The 15132-nt window shown below is 40.0% G+C and overlaps 1 protein-coding gene across 2 annotated transcripts in view; it reads left to right on the top strand.

Annotated features, from left to right (window-relative positions):
* Nucleotides 1–15132, top strand: part of MOBP (myelin associated oligodendrocyte basic protein) — a 182792-nt gene that overhangs the window by 110800 nt on the left and 56860 nt on the right. Inside the window, exon 7 of one of the 2 annotated variants that reach the window (XM_032345821.1) lies at nt 12943–13132. The exons of the other annotated variant lie outside the window; for it this stretch is intronic. The gene's annotated coding sequence lies outside the window, so the exon portion shown is untranslated. The remainder of the gene's footprint in view (nt 1–12942; nt 13133–15132) is intronic. 2 annotated transcript variants of the gene reach the window in all.

Below are 15132 nucleotides of genomic sequence, written 5' to 3'. Positions count from 1 at the left end.
TGCCTATAGGTTTTGGTTACAGAAAGGCATTTTGCATGGCGTGTATTGGGATATCCCAAAGGCACTGATTAGAACAAGGGAAGGTGGTTTTGGGGGACTTAGATGAGCAGAATTCCTGCAGGATCCTTTGTCACCCAGTAAAAGGAAATCTGTGATTGGAAGGAGCACTCAATACAATATTGGCAGGAAGGCTAGTGATACAGAACAAAAGGAGTAAGGTCTCGGGGTAGAAACTGGGCTGTCCATGATCCTTTGTTCTTCTTTCTCATGGTCTTTCCGTCTATAGCCTTACAGAAGTCACAGGATTGTTCCAAATATTTCCCCCCATTCCTTGATAAGTCCTATCTTCTATATCCCAGTATCAGAGAGCTGAAAGACTACATCTTATAAAATAATTTTAAGATAGAAGGAAAAGGCTTTCAGATGTCACCAAGGAGGATTGTCACTTTGTACATCATAAAGAAAGAAAACTTAAAAACTCAGCCAATTTCCCTGATTATGATAGAAACACCAATAGATTTTTTCCACTTTTCTATCAATATATGTAAGAAAGTGATGTCCAAACCTTAAGAAGTAAACTCTTAATCCTTCTTTTAATGAAAGAGCCCACCTAGCATCTTTATAAAGAAATGGAATAGATTGTGAGCAATATAATAAAATAGAAACCAGAAAAGCACTCCTAATATGATTGAGCAGGGTTTGATGAAATTGCATATCAGTTATTTATAGCATGAATTAACAAATTCGGGATGCCAAATGCATTTTTAAAAAATTTAAAAAATATTTATTTGACAGAGAGAGAGAAAGAACAAGCAGTGGTGGGAGGGAAAAAAGGAGAAGGAGAGGGAGAGCAGGATCCCTGCTGAGCAGGGAGCCCAATGCCAGACTCAGTCCCAGGACCCCAGGATCATTACCTGAGCCAAAGGTAGACGCTGAACAGCTTAACTGACTGAGCCACCCAGGCACCCCCACCAAATGCATTTTCAAATGTAGGTCTTGTCAAAGATAGTTAAATACAGAATTCTCACCATAGGTGTCAACACAAGCTGGAGAAACTTCTCAAGTGTCTGTGTAGGGATCCGTCCCCAGGGGGCCCTGGGCAGGATGCTTTGACCCTTGGAGCCCACTCTGAGTGAGATGTGGGTCCTCCACTCTGGAGTCTGTACCTTGGTTTTATTTCTCTTCTCTCCATTAGATATGTCTAGAAGTGCACCAGAAGAGGTGTCTATCTGTATTTACCTGGGTAAATGAGGTAACCAGAATTTTCCTACTCTTATTCTGCAGTATAATAAAAAATGCATTTGGTTTTTGCCCCTAGTTCCTGGCACAGAGCTCCTAAAGCCCTTGCAATTTCTTAAGCAAGAAGAAGAGGGCCTTGTGTGCTATTAAGATGACTCAAGGTGGGAGCCCCTAAATAGCTTCAGGGTGGCAGCTGTTCACCCCAAAACCAACCAGATGATTAGAGGACCAGAGCTTTCAGGCCAACCCCAAACCCCAACCCTGTGACCTCCAGGGAGGCCAGAGAGACCAGAGATTTTGTTCAATCACCAGTGATGGTGATTAAATCAATCATGCCTGAACAGTGAAACCTTGATTTAAAAAAAAAAAAAGAAAGCAGCCTTTAAAGGGCTTTTGGGTTGGGGCACCTCCTGCCTCAGTCCATAGAGCATGCGACTCTTGATCTTGGGTTTGCAAATTCAAGCCCTACGTTGGGTACAGAGATGACCTAAAAAAAAATAAGTAAAGTACTTATGGGTTGATGAACACATCATTGTTCTGGGAGTGTGACTGTCCCAGAGAGGACGCAGAAACTCTGTGCAAACCCCCACCCTGATCCCCAACAGATCATGGCACCCAACATCTGTTCTGGTTGCTGGGGCACTGATGGCCAGAAATCACTAATTTCAAAAAACAAACTACCTTTGCTCAGCTTAGAGACTAAACTCTCCATGTAACCAAGAGAAAATGTCATTGTTTTTCTCTGCTCACGTCTCCTGGCCTATTTCTCTAGTCTCTTATGAGCATCTTACCCTCCAGTCACACTGAGCTCATCTCTCCCTTCTAGGACTTCAAAATGCTATTCCCTCTCCCTCTGCAGCTTTTTGTTTTGTGTTATATATGGTGGCTTTCACAATTTCCCTTGGAGGAAAGGAAGGAGAATATATTTTTGATTTTTTAGTTCAAAATATGTTTCATGTTTTGGGTCCCTAGCTGATTCGGTCAGTGAAGCATGCAACTTTTGATCTGGGGGTTTGAGCCCCATTTTGGGTGTAGAGATTACTTAAAAAATAAAAGAAATTAAAAACTACCCCCCAAACCCTACCCAAAATATGTTTCAGTAACAATGAAATACCATATGCCAATAGCTCAAAAAGAAAAAAACTGTAATAGATATTTGGTTCAAAGATGCCCCTGAAAAATCTTTATGTGATCTGCAATCTCTCAATTATCTGTGCCCAATTATTTATTCTACAGAATCCTATCTGTGGGAAAACTTCCAATCCCAGTTAGCTCCTAGCTTTCTCTCTAGATATAATACCCGGAACTCTTTATTTTCAAGTTAGTATATTATCAGACCCTGCAAGTAACTTGAATGTCTGCCTAAGGAAGCATGAATCCATCCTAAAAATCATAGTTTTCCATAGCTTAATTGTGCTTTGTAACCAGTTTTCTCCAATAGTCACAGAAAGCTGAGGTAGGAAAATGATGAGCTTCAGAGCTGATGGCCAAGAAAGAATTCTTGAGACATCTTTGGTGCAATAGGGTGGTTTTATTAAATCATGGGGGGACAGTTGCCAAACTGTGCAAAGAGCCAAGATGCCCTTCACCAGATGAATGGATAAAGAAGATATGGTCCATATATACTATGGAGTATTATGCCTCCATCAGAAAGGATGAATACCCGGGATGCCTGGGTGGCTCAGTGGGTTAGGCTGCTGCCTTCGGCTCAGGTCGTGATCCCAGGGTCCTGGGATGGAGTCCCATGTCGGGCTCCTTGCTCGGCGGGGAGCCTGCCTCTCTCTCCTCCTCTGCCTGCCTCTCTGCCTGCTTGTGTGCTTTCTCTCTCTCTGACAAATAAAATCTTTAAAAAAAAAAAAAAAGAAAGAAAGCATGAATACCCAAGTTTTGTAGCAGCATGGATGGGACTGGGGGAGATTATACTGAGTGAAATAAGTCAAGCAGAGAGAGTCAATTATCATATGGTTTCACTTATTTGTGGAGTATAAGGAATAACACGGAGGACCTTGGGAGAAAGAGTGGACAAATGAGTTGGGGAAATCAGAGGGGGAGCAAACCATGAGAGACTGTGGACTCTGAGAAACAAACTGGGGGTTTGTTTGAGGGGAGGGAGGTAGGGAGTTGGTTGAGCCTTGTGGCCTGGTGGTGGGTATTAAGGAAGGCACGTATTGCATGGGAAACTGGGTGTGGTGCATAAACAATGAATCTTGGAACACTGAAGAAAAATAATATAAAAAAAACTCATAGGGACAGGACCTGTGGACAGAAAGAGCTGTACTGGGGTTGTGGGGAGTGAGTGAATATATACTTTCAAGGTTGGAGGGTATTAGGGACAGCACAGGCCTCCCAGGTGTTTTGGAAACAAAGTTTCCAAGATTCTGAGGAGTCTAGCTATTATTAGGAAAAGGTCATTTATTACTGTCTAGTAAAATCTCAGTCATGAGACCCTTTAGATGTCTATCAGTGGGCCATATGCTTGGAGGAAGATTGCTAACGTGTATCTTGGGGGTAGAGATAAAGGAAGTTGCCAAAGGAATTTTTATATGTTAATTTTTTAAAAAGCTTTTATTTATTTGACACAGAGATAGTGCAAGCAGACAGAGCAGCAGGCAGAGGGAGAGGAAGAAGCAGGCTCTCGGCTGAGCAGGGAGTCCAATGTGGGACTCAATCACAGAACCCAGGGTTCATGACCTGAACCAAAGGCAGCCACTTAACCGACTGAGCCACTCAGGTACCCTGGAATTTTTATATGTTAAAGTAGACACAGGATCTTGGGGAGGGGGGTCAGGCTAAGATTGCAATCTCTTGGCCTTTGGAAAGTGTCAACATCGAGGCAGCTGAGTTCCTAGAGGAAGGTCACTCTGTCTGTTTCAAGGACTTGTGGGGCTGTAAGTAGTAAGGAAATTGATTGATTGATTGATTGATTGATTGCTTTTGCTTTTGTTCCCCACATCAAAAACAATTGGCCAAATTGAAAATGCTGAGTTATAATTAATAAGTTCCACTTGTCATTCAAAGAGAGAGAGAAAAAAAACCACACCAACATCTAAATTCTTTAAAACCCCAAATCAAGGGTGCTTTGGTGTCTCAGTTGACTAAACATCTGTCCTCAGCTCAGGTCATGATCCCAGGGTCCTGGGATCAAGCCCCACATGGGGTTCCTTGCTCAGCTGTGAGTCTGTTTCTCTCCTTCTGCCCCATCACCCTGCTCGTGTTCGCTCTCTCTCAAATAAATAAACTCTCTTCAAAAAAGTCAAAAGAGGGGCGCCTGGGTGGCTCAGTGGGTTAAAGCCTCTGCCTTCAACTCAGGTCATGATCCCAGGGTCCTGGGATCGAGCCCCACATCGGGCTCTCTGCTCATCGGGGAGCCTGCTTCCTCCTCTCTCTCTGCCTGCCTCTCTGCCTACTTGTGATCTCTCTCTGTCAAATAAATAAAATTCTTTAAAAAAAAAAAGTCAAAAGAAAATCTTAAATACCATAAAATGTTTACAAAGAAAGGCATTATAACTTGCACTCTATCTTGCAGGAAAAAAAAAATGGAAGGAGTGGTTGAATCCTCAGCTTTGAAAACTGTAACATACCAATACTGGCAGTGCAGTCTGAGGACCCAAGGTGGGTGTCCAACAGGATCAACCAAGAGGGTCCTTGACTTCATGGCTTCATGTAGGATGGAAATCAAACGTGAGCCAGCAGAAGGCAGAAGCAAAATTTATTGAAGGTATATTTTACTGAAGATACTTATATCTATATATTATATAAATATATATATTACATAATATATTCATTTGTTATTATATAATTTTATATAATTATATATAATATAATATAAAATATAAAATATATTATATTATATATAATATAATATATAATATACAAATATAATATATAGATATATATCCTCATATAAATATAATATATAAATATAATATATAGATATATATCTATATATGGATATATATGAAGATATATATCTATTATCTATGTATATATCTGTATGTATATATATACATATATGTATCTATATAGAGATATATATCTATATAGATATATTGTATATATAACATACATATAGATATATAGCAATCGTATATTATATAGATAGATATATAGGTACCTATCTATATAGATGTATATCTATAATATATGATCGCTATATATCTATATGTATGTTATATGTACAATATATCTATCGTATATATTTATATAGATATATATCTCTATATAGATATGTATATGTATATATATACATACAGATATATATAGATAGGTACCTATCTATATAGATATATCATATATATAACATATATATAGATATATAGCGATCGTATATATAGATATAGGTATATCTATATATAGATACATACTTATATGTATCTATATATAGATATGTTTATGTATATATATACATACAGATATATGTATGTATATGTATATATAAAATATCTATATATATATAGATATATATATATCTTCAGTAAAATACACCTTCAGTAAATTTTGCTTCCACCTTCTGCTGGCTAACATATATACATGTATGTATATATACATATATACATGTATATACATACACATATACATATGTATATATGAATGTATGTGTATGTATATACATATATGTATATATAAATAGATATATATCTTGTATCTCTCAATTATACATATATACAAATTATATTATATATTGTATTATATATATATATATACACACGCATATATTGAGAGAGAGAGAGAGAGAGAGAGATGAGATACAGAGTCTTGTCTTTGTTCAGAGTCTGGAGATTTTACTGAGGATGGTGGTCTGATATATGTGCCCTCTCAGGCATCCAGGAACTGATTGGAACAAAGACAAGGTCGCGGTGTTATTCCTTGGAGCCAAGGGGCCTTGGTGTCCAGATGTCTAGCTCTGGTGGTCTGGAATAAATAAATAAATAAATGAATGAATGAATAAATAAATAAAAGCTTTATCTGGTCATACTCACCTAGTCCTTCTTTAGATGTTGTTTTTTCTAGAGAATCATTAATTTCTTGTCCCTTACAAGGAAGACATAGATTACAGGCATTATGTATGGTGTATGTGAGGGGTTCAGGCATGTGTACCTTCTATGTATATAGTGAAGTGGGGGTACGGATCTTAGCAAGAATAGAAGCGGGAAAAGAAGCAACGGAAAAAACAATTTTCCTAAATGTCTCAGAATTTACTTGTACCCTTTCCATGCTCTCTGACCAATATGTTGGACATTCTGTCCATTGATCTAGCTGTGGATAACTGCTAATTCTTACCAATCAGCTATTGTGAACAACAAACAGAAATGGTCATTTCTGAAATATTTGAAAGCTGGGACTCATTGCACCCCCCCAAAAAAAATCATTAAATTACCACTTATACGTATTAAATGCAGCTAAAGGTAAATGTATTTTAGACAGTCTACTAATCTCTGGACTGTTGGATTTTATAATTATTTATTTTGGTCAACATAATAACAACTTTAGTTCTGGTATGACCAAATGCACCAGTTAGGATTTTGCCCTGAGCTTTGCATGATGGAATATAAATTGTATAATTAAAGCCTGTTTTTTCACTTGAAAACACTTGAAATGCATTGGCTAAGAAAAATATCCTCAATACAATGGGTCATGTTTTCTTTATCCTTTAAGTCAGTGTTCTTTACAATTTTCTCCAGCAAAGAAGCCCCTCCCCTTTAGAGGAAGAGGAAGAGACAAGTCTCAACTACAATCTAAAGGTGTCTGGGAAAATGAATCCAAATAAGGAAGAAGGGTATTTTTTTTAAAGTTATTGTCTTGGGACCCCGGGGTGGCTCAGTTTGTTAGACTTTCCACTCATGACCTCTTTTCCACTCAGGTTATGATCCAGGGCTCCTGGGATAGAGTCCTCAGGCTTCCTGTTCAGCAGGGAGTCTGCTTCTGTCTCTCCACCCGCACCTCCCCCCCCAGCAATCTTTCTCCCCACCCCCACTCATGCTCTCTCTCTCTCTCAAATAAATAAAATCTTTTTTTTTTTTAAAAAAAAGCTCTTGTTTTTGTTTAAAATCTCTTGTTATTTTACTCCATAATACACATGAGTAAAATGGACACTGCTTGAAAATCAAGTCATCGTTTTATTCCTGAAGCCTCAACTACCCTTGGGGTCCTCTTACTCTTGACCTCAATAAATAAAGCATAAACACATTCTCCAAGTCATGCAGAATCCTAACACCATTCAGAATTAACAAAACAAAGCACACACATTTTACTTAAGACTGGGATAAGAGGGGCACCAGACTGTCTCAGAAGAGCATGTGAATCTTGATCTCTGGGTTATGAATTCAAGCCCCATGATGGGTGCAGAGGTTATTTAAAAAGTAAATAAACTTCAAAAAATATTGGTGTAGGAGACACTTTGTTTTTATGTACTCTGTCCTTAAACATTTCTAGATAGAGGAGGAGCAGCTCCAACTTTTTTTCTAAAATTCAGTGAAAATGCAGAAAAGATTAGCAGGTGAATTTGAAACAGAAGCAAAATCCTGTAGCCATTTGTATTTTCGCAATAGCAAACTACCAGCTGAGAGCTTTCCTGTAGTGCCAATTTGAATTACTTGTTAAGTACCACCAACAATCCCTGGTAAATTATCACATTAACTCTGGAATTATTGCTAAATTGTTAGGTATGAGAATAACATTATGGTCACTCTTAAGAAGTCTTGCTTTGTTAGAGCTCCATGCAGTGAATCCATATAGTGCTGATTTGTGCTAAGAGTAATTTGATGCCTGGGATTTGATTTTTAAACTTCTGATCCTCCACCACTCCCTCCACCAAAATAATGTGTATGGGGGGGGGGAGATAAAAATGGAGTAAATAAAACAAGAAAAGAAAATGTTCTTATTGGAAATAGGTAAAAAAAAAAAAAAAAACCCAAAAAACAAAAACCACAGAACTCCCCTCTACTTTTGTGTATATTTAAAATTCTTCATAATAAAAACTATCAAGTTATCAAGCTGAGCCATGTAATTCACTAAAATCTACTGAGAAAAAAATAAGATCAGATTAATATCCAATATTTAAGTGAAAATAACATACAATACAGCTTTCCCTGTATGTTTCCTGAAATAAAGATTCTGTGTTCAACCAAAGTATTTGCTGGATCTTGGGTTTGGCCTTGTTTTTGTTTTTAAACCAATCACTGCTATTAAGCAATATTCAAAATGTTAATTATTCATGAGTTCAGAATCCCATGTTATAAAATAACTATAATTGCAAACCACCATGCTCAAATCTCTACAGAGACTGAGGACATTTGTCACTGGAATGTAAAATCACACTTTGTGTGACTAACAAAGACGCTGCTAATGTTGAGAGATGCCCCAAGTTCCTTATTTGCATGCCTGAGTGCCCTGCCTTTCAGTATTTCTTTCTTCCAATCACTGGTTCCATGAAACCAAGTCTATATCCTCCCAAGTGTGGACTTCACGGCTTTACTTAATTGCTTTATCACTATGGTTGGATATTTGTCTATCTGTAATCTCCAAATGTTCAAGCATGAAGTAGTTTTCCTTCAGCAATAAAAGAGAATGTTATACATATACTATATGCATAATCTGTTCAGATTATCTTAAACCTTTATTTTTATTTTTTTATTTTTTTAGAGAGGGAGAAGTGTGGGGGTGGGGCAGAGACAGAATCTAATGAAGGCTCCAAGCCCAGTGCAGAGTCCAATGCAGGGCTCTATCTCATGACCTTGAGATCATGACCTGAACTGAAATCAAGAGTGAGATGCTTAACTGACTGAGCCACTCAAGCACCCCTGTTCATTTTTTTTTTTTAAAGAGTATTTCTTGAAGCTAACAACAAAGTAAAACTAAATGATGAGTAACGCCTCATATGGGGATGTCCCCAGTCTCAGCACCTGTTAATGGACAAGTTAGAGCAGCAACTGGTTTCAGGAACAAGGACTGTGGTAACATCTGCTTTAGCAGCAAATGGAAGCAAACACCTGGCTAAATCATGCTTAAGGTTCAGGATGGGAGTCTTGACTGGTTCAGTTGGTAGAGCATGCAACCCTTGATCCCTGGGTTGTGAGTTTGAGCCCCACCTTGGGTGTAGAGATTACTTAAAATAAAAATAAAATCTTAAAAATTATGTACACACACATCACATAGGTTCAGGATGACCTTGGGCTCTGTTGATCCAGGTGGGGAAATCCTTCCCATACAAGGCAGACAAGTTCCCCAGGTTTGATGAAGCTCCACATCATACGAAGGGAAAAAGGGCAAGGCTCACAGGAAGACCGTTCTGTGGTCTGTCCTTAGGTTGGGATCCCCCTGAAGCAGACCCAGGGACAAGGATTCTAATACTGGGGAGACATTTCCAGAAAGCTTGTACACTTAGGAGAGTAGGGGATGGGAGACGGGGCTGGCCTGTCACAGAGCAGGAAAGTGGTGTGGCCAAGTGTGGCTGCATCCACTGGGGACTCTGGAGACAGGGAATCTCAACAGAGAGGTGTTAGGGCAGGGTGGGAACTGATTAACAAGTTCCTCAGGTTTAATGATAATTGTGATTTGCTAAAGCTTCAAAAACTCAAGTCGCTTGGTGCTCCGTTCATTGAATATTTTGATTAAAGATTGATTTTTAACAAAACACAACCAAAATTTTATTTTTTTTAAGGATTTTATTTATTTATTTGACAGAGAGAGAGACAGCAAGAGAGGGAACACAAGCAGGGGCAGCTGGAGAGGGAGAAGTAGGCCTCCCGTAGAGCAGGGAGCCCAGTGCAGGGCTCGATCCCAGGACCCCGGGATCATGACCTGAGCCAAAGGCAGATGCTTAATGACTGAGCCACCTAGGTGCCCCACAACCAAAATTTTAAACAATTCATTTACAAAAGTGAGTAGAGACACTTAATTTGATTTACAATGTAGTTTTGTGAAGGCTCCAACATCTCTAAAATCTGAGCATTAAACTTTGAATGAGAAATCAGCAAATTTAAAAGGACAGTCATTTGGGGGCACCTGAGTGGCCCAGGTGGTTGGCTCTTCAGACTCTTGGTTTGAGCTCAGGTCTTGATCTCAGGATCAAGGGATTAAGCCCCAGTTGGGCTCCAAGCTCAGTGCAGAGTCTTCTTGAGATTCTCTCTCCCTCTCACTCCTCCTGCTCATGCTCTCTCTCTCTAAAATAAACAAATAAATAAACCTTTAAAAGGATAGTCATTCGATCTAAACAAAAGTCATTTTCATGGAGTGATCTGTAAATTGCACGTTCTGTGGGTGTCCATGTTGAAGGGCAATCTCAGGATGTAGGCTTCTCAAAACACCGACTTATTTTTGAAGTGGACCTTGCTGCTCTCTCAGCATATTTCTATTGTTTTTGGTGGGGGGTATGGGAGGACCAGTGACAGCACCGGATGTGATGTGGGTCTGGAGAGAACGGTCAACAATTCCTGAGATGTTTTCAGTGCAAAAGGTGTTTTTATTAAAGCTTGGAAACAGGACCTCTGAGCAGAAAAACCAGCCCTGGGGATTGTGAGGAGCTTGATTATATACTTTTAAACTGGGGAGGAGTGGAGATAAAAGAAATTTCCAAAAGGATTTTCACATGTCAAAGAAGACTTACAGGATCCCGGAGGCCTGGTTATTGTCCAGTCCAGCTAAGATTGCTTTCTGCCTCTAGCATAGCATTAACATTAAGACCGTTGTGAGTTCCTTGAGGAATGTCACCCTCTGCCTGTCTCAAGTATTTGTCAATGGGCTGCAGATTGTAAAGAAATTTAATATTTTCTACATTTCTTTTCCCTTGGTTCTCCTCACCAATCTATATGAATATGTACATAATATATGTTGATGTGTTATATATGAAAATCACTTCAGAAACATATTTAACATAGTTGTGATTGCTAACATGTTCATCGTTTACTCTGTCCACTGAAATAGATCACAGAGTTTGGATGAGATACATTGGATTTAATAGTTAGTGTATTCAAGTTTTATGACCTGGGTATTGTATTACAAGGAAGAATCAGTTGCATCTGTGTTGCCTCTTCTCCATTCCTCACGGAGGCAAGCTTGAATGACCTTAAAAAAAAAAAAAAAACCCAAGACATTTTATTGCTTTATTTGACACAGAGAGAGAAAGCGAGTGCACAAACAGGGAGGTGGCAGAGAGAGAAGGAGAAGTAGGTTCCCCACTGAGCAAGGAGCCCAGTATGGGGCTCCATCCCAGATCTTCCAACCTCTGGATCGTGACCTGAGTCAAGGACAGACGCTTAACCCACTGAGCCATCCAGGCGCTCCTTGAATCACTTAAAAAAATGGTGTGACTGCTGGTTACAGAGACTTAAAGTAACAGCAACTTCATTAACAAAGGGGCCTATTTTTCACTCTTATAAAGTGACTTCCAGAGCCTTGCAGCTCAGAGACTGTCGATGTCCTAGGGTCCTCTTCTTTGTGCTCTGCCTGCCTTAGTTCTTATTCTCCCGGTTGTAAAGATGGCCACCATTCCCTGTTATAGGCAGGGGGTGAGGGAAGAGGCAGGGAGAAATGTTGCCTCCTGGCCAAGTGAGCCCCCTTAAAGACCCTCCCAAAGGCCCTCAAATCCTCTGTCTCCACGTCATTGGCCACCACAGGTGGGAAGGCTGGGCTGTGCCAGTTTTCTTTAGAAGCTAAGCACGTGATGGCTCCAATATGAGAGGGGTACGGTGACTGGGGAGGAAAGCTGGAAGAGGTATGAGGGAGCCAATCAGTGGTTCCTGATGCACTGCCCTCCCCAGAGAGCCCAGGATATTCAGAGGATCTCTCTCAAATTCCTACTGTTGTCAACCCCGGGGCAGAGGGTATCTGGATCAAGGGTTTAGAAAATTCATGTTGTCACATTTTTCATACTGTTCTCTGAGGAAACATAAGGATCTGGAGAGTTGGCTTCAAGAGTTTCACAGACAATAAATTATTTCCTACTGAAAGTGAAGATTTAATGTTCTTGTGAGACAATTCTGTCATTTTTATAAGTTTTATACCAATGATTCCCGATTCAAGGAACCTTAGTGTTTCTGTGATTTTTTTCGTAGCACCAATAGGCCAAAAGAAATACCTAGGGGCTCCTCTTACAAAGTAGCCAAGCCCAAATAACTTAAAGATTTATGTTCTAACAACTTAGTGGTGATTTGAAAAACATACATAAACTGAAAGGAATAGTATTTTTTATTGTTAGATGGCCATGATTACTTAGTAATGGGACATGTATACCTGTTGGGCACTGCACAACTTCTCAGATTTTGGAATCCGATTTTGACCCCACCATGCTCATGGTTTTCCTGTGATGCTTGCTTTTTAACAAGCTAATGTTTAAAGAGTAACCTTTCTAAAGATAATGACATAAACTAAAGGAATGTAGTACAATCTGCTGCTAAAACAGCAAACTATCTGAAGCTACTGGCCCACGGAGCATAGGACAAAAGACTGGTATTTTGGTGCATGCTTCTTGAGATTTTACTCCTTCCGTAGCACCCCTAGGGGCTTGTGGTGGCTCACCAGGGCTTCATGCACAGCTGGAAACCATGACTTTCACATACAGAATGCTACCTGAGATCCGGAGTGACCCACAGCACCTGGTCAGCTTGGCTGGACTGAGAACACAGAGGTGAGGTTAACATGATGAAGCCATGAATGCGCCTATGTGCATACCAAACCTTTTTTTTTTTTTTTTCCTTCCCAAACAAGATTTCCAAAACTTGTAAGACAGCCCTGAAGCTGGATAGTCACTGCATTTGTCACTGTCGCCATGAAGGTCTGGGCAGCACTGTGTGAGAGAGGACATGCCACAGAAGGAGAAGGACAGGCCTCAGCAGACAAAAGCAGGGACTTACATATACGCTGTTATTTCACTGGGAAGGGATGGAGGATTCTCCCTGTAAGTAGCAGCTGCTTATGACAAATATTTGGTATATTCGCTTGACCAAGGGCAGAATTTCATTCTGGGATTTCTTTTTATAACGTGGAAAGACATCGCCCTTCTCTTTACTTCAAATATCATGTGAAATTCTCTTTATGGGTAAATTATTTCAAGGTATGTTTTGTCATGCTTCCAGCTCTTCTCTCTCTTCAGGTAATGGGGAGGTTATAGGCTCATGAGATAATTATTGTGGGATATCTGTGGGAAAAACTGAACATTTCTCCTCATAAAGCCCTTTATAAGTGACTGTCTATGTAACTCCCTCCCGGAAATCAAAGCTGACCTGGCCATGTTTGCTTTGAATGAAAGTTCACTCATCACTGGCCTCACCGGGCATTGACCTCAAAACTATTTTATTTTATTTTGTTTTATTATTATTTTTAAAGATTTTATTTTTAAGCAATCTCTATACCCAACCTGGGGCTCAAACTCACAACCCCAAAATCAAGAGTTACCCTGAACTTGGAACAATTTTAATGGGTGGGGATCTTTTTTATGGGAAGGAAATCTTGCAACAGTTGTGTTGTACTCTTCAACCTCTCTGAGAAATGTGCCTAAGGCAGTGACTGAGGCAGAGTTGCTGAAGAGAGAGAAGCTGAGAGAGAGAGAGAGACAGAGAGAGACAGCAGGTGACTGGTGGTGCTTAGAATGCCCAGGGGGGCAATTTCCTTCCCGGAGCCTTGTGAGAGAGTGAGGTGGCTGGCTCCATGCTACCATGGAACATGGAAGATGCAGACCTTTCTCTAACGAGGTCGCTCTTGCCCAGAAGCCAAACTTGGAGTCGAGGGGAGAAGAAGAGGGCCACTGGGAACTTCAGATAAAAGCTACAGTAAAGGTTGTTAAAGATAGTCTGTTCTCGGTCACCTGTGTGCTATCTACACGTACTGTGGACTTTAGATTTACAGTATCAAAAACTAGATTTTTAGTTTGTTGTGGGACAATAACCCAGAGTAGCCAGCTTCCATTACAGAAGTAATATTACCATATTACTGCATGCCATTTGGTGTGATGGGCATTTTTTTTTTTTTTTTTTTTTTACATTGCATGGGATCTGTGATTTTCTTGAGGCATTTACTGAACAAACCACTAGATAACCAAATGGCTGTTTGGCTGCTTGGTGAGCCTAGAATTAAAATAAAGTTGGTTCTTTGTTGTTGTGTTTTAATTAAGATTGTTTCCATTACGTTGGGTCCCACTTCACTGTGTGTATTTCTTGTTTCTGGATAACTGATATCAGTAACCGAACCCAGGGATCCCTCACTGCAGCACACTGACCCGTGAGACACCCTCCTTAGCCAATTTCAGTCAGGCTCCTCTGGACCCTCCTCCCAACCTTGGGACTTCTGGGTCTGTCTTTGCATCAACCGATTTTTTTTTTTAAATTAAAAAAAGTTTTTAGTTTATTTATTTTTAGTAATCTTTACACTCAATGCGGGGTTCAAACTCAGGACCCCTAGAGTAAGAGTTACTTCCTCCTCTGACTAAGCCAGCCAGACATCTCCGCACTGACCAATTTAAAAAAAAGAATTTAATTTCTTTCTTTATTTCACACACACACACACACACACACACACGCGTGTGCACACACACACAGAAAAAGAGAAAGAGAGAGAGAGAGCAAGCACAAGCAGGGGGAGAAGCAGGCAGAGGGAGAGAGAGAAACAGGCTTCCTCCTGGGCAGGGAGCCCCATGTGGGGCTCGATCCCAGAACACTGAGATCATGACCTGAGCTGAAGGCAAATACTTAATTACTGAGCCACCCAGGTGCCCCTCTTCCCTGACCAATTTTAACAAGAATGTTACAAAGTTAGTTTAGGAAGAATCCCTCACTCTGTATCTGACCAAATCCCTCACCCCTAAAACCCCCAGGTGATGCCTGATCTCCTTGGCTTGTCTTCAACAAGAATCTGGTCAAATTGCTTTAATCAGGAGTATTAACCAGAAAATTACCTCTCGGT

Source organism: Mustela erminea, chromosome 1 (assembly GCF_009829155.1).
Source record: "Mustela erminea isolate mMusErm1 chromosome 1, mMusErm1.Pri, whole genome shotgun sequence".
In the NCBI taxonomy this organism is placed as follows: domain Eukaryota; kingdom Metazoa; phylum Chordata; class Mammalia; order Carnivora; family Mustelidae; genus Mustela; species Mustela erminea.
Note: the sequence above shows the minus strand (reverse complement) of the source record. Positions and strands in the feature narration are given on the sequence as shown.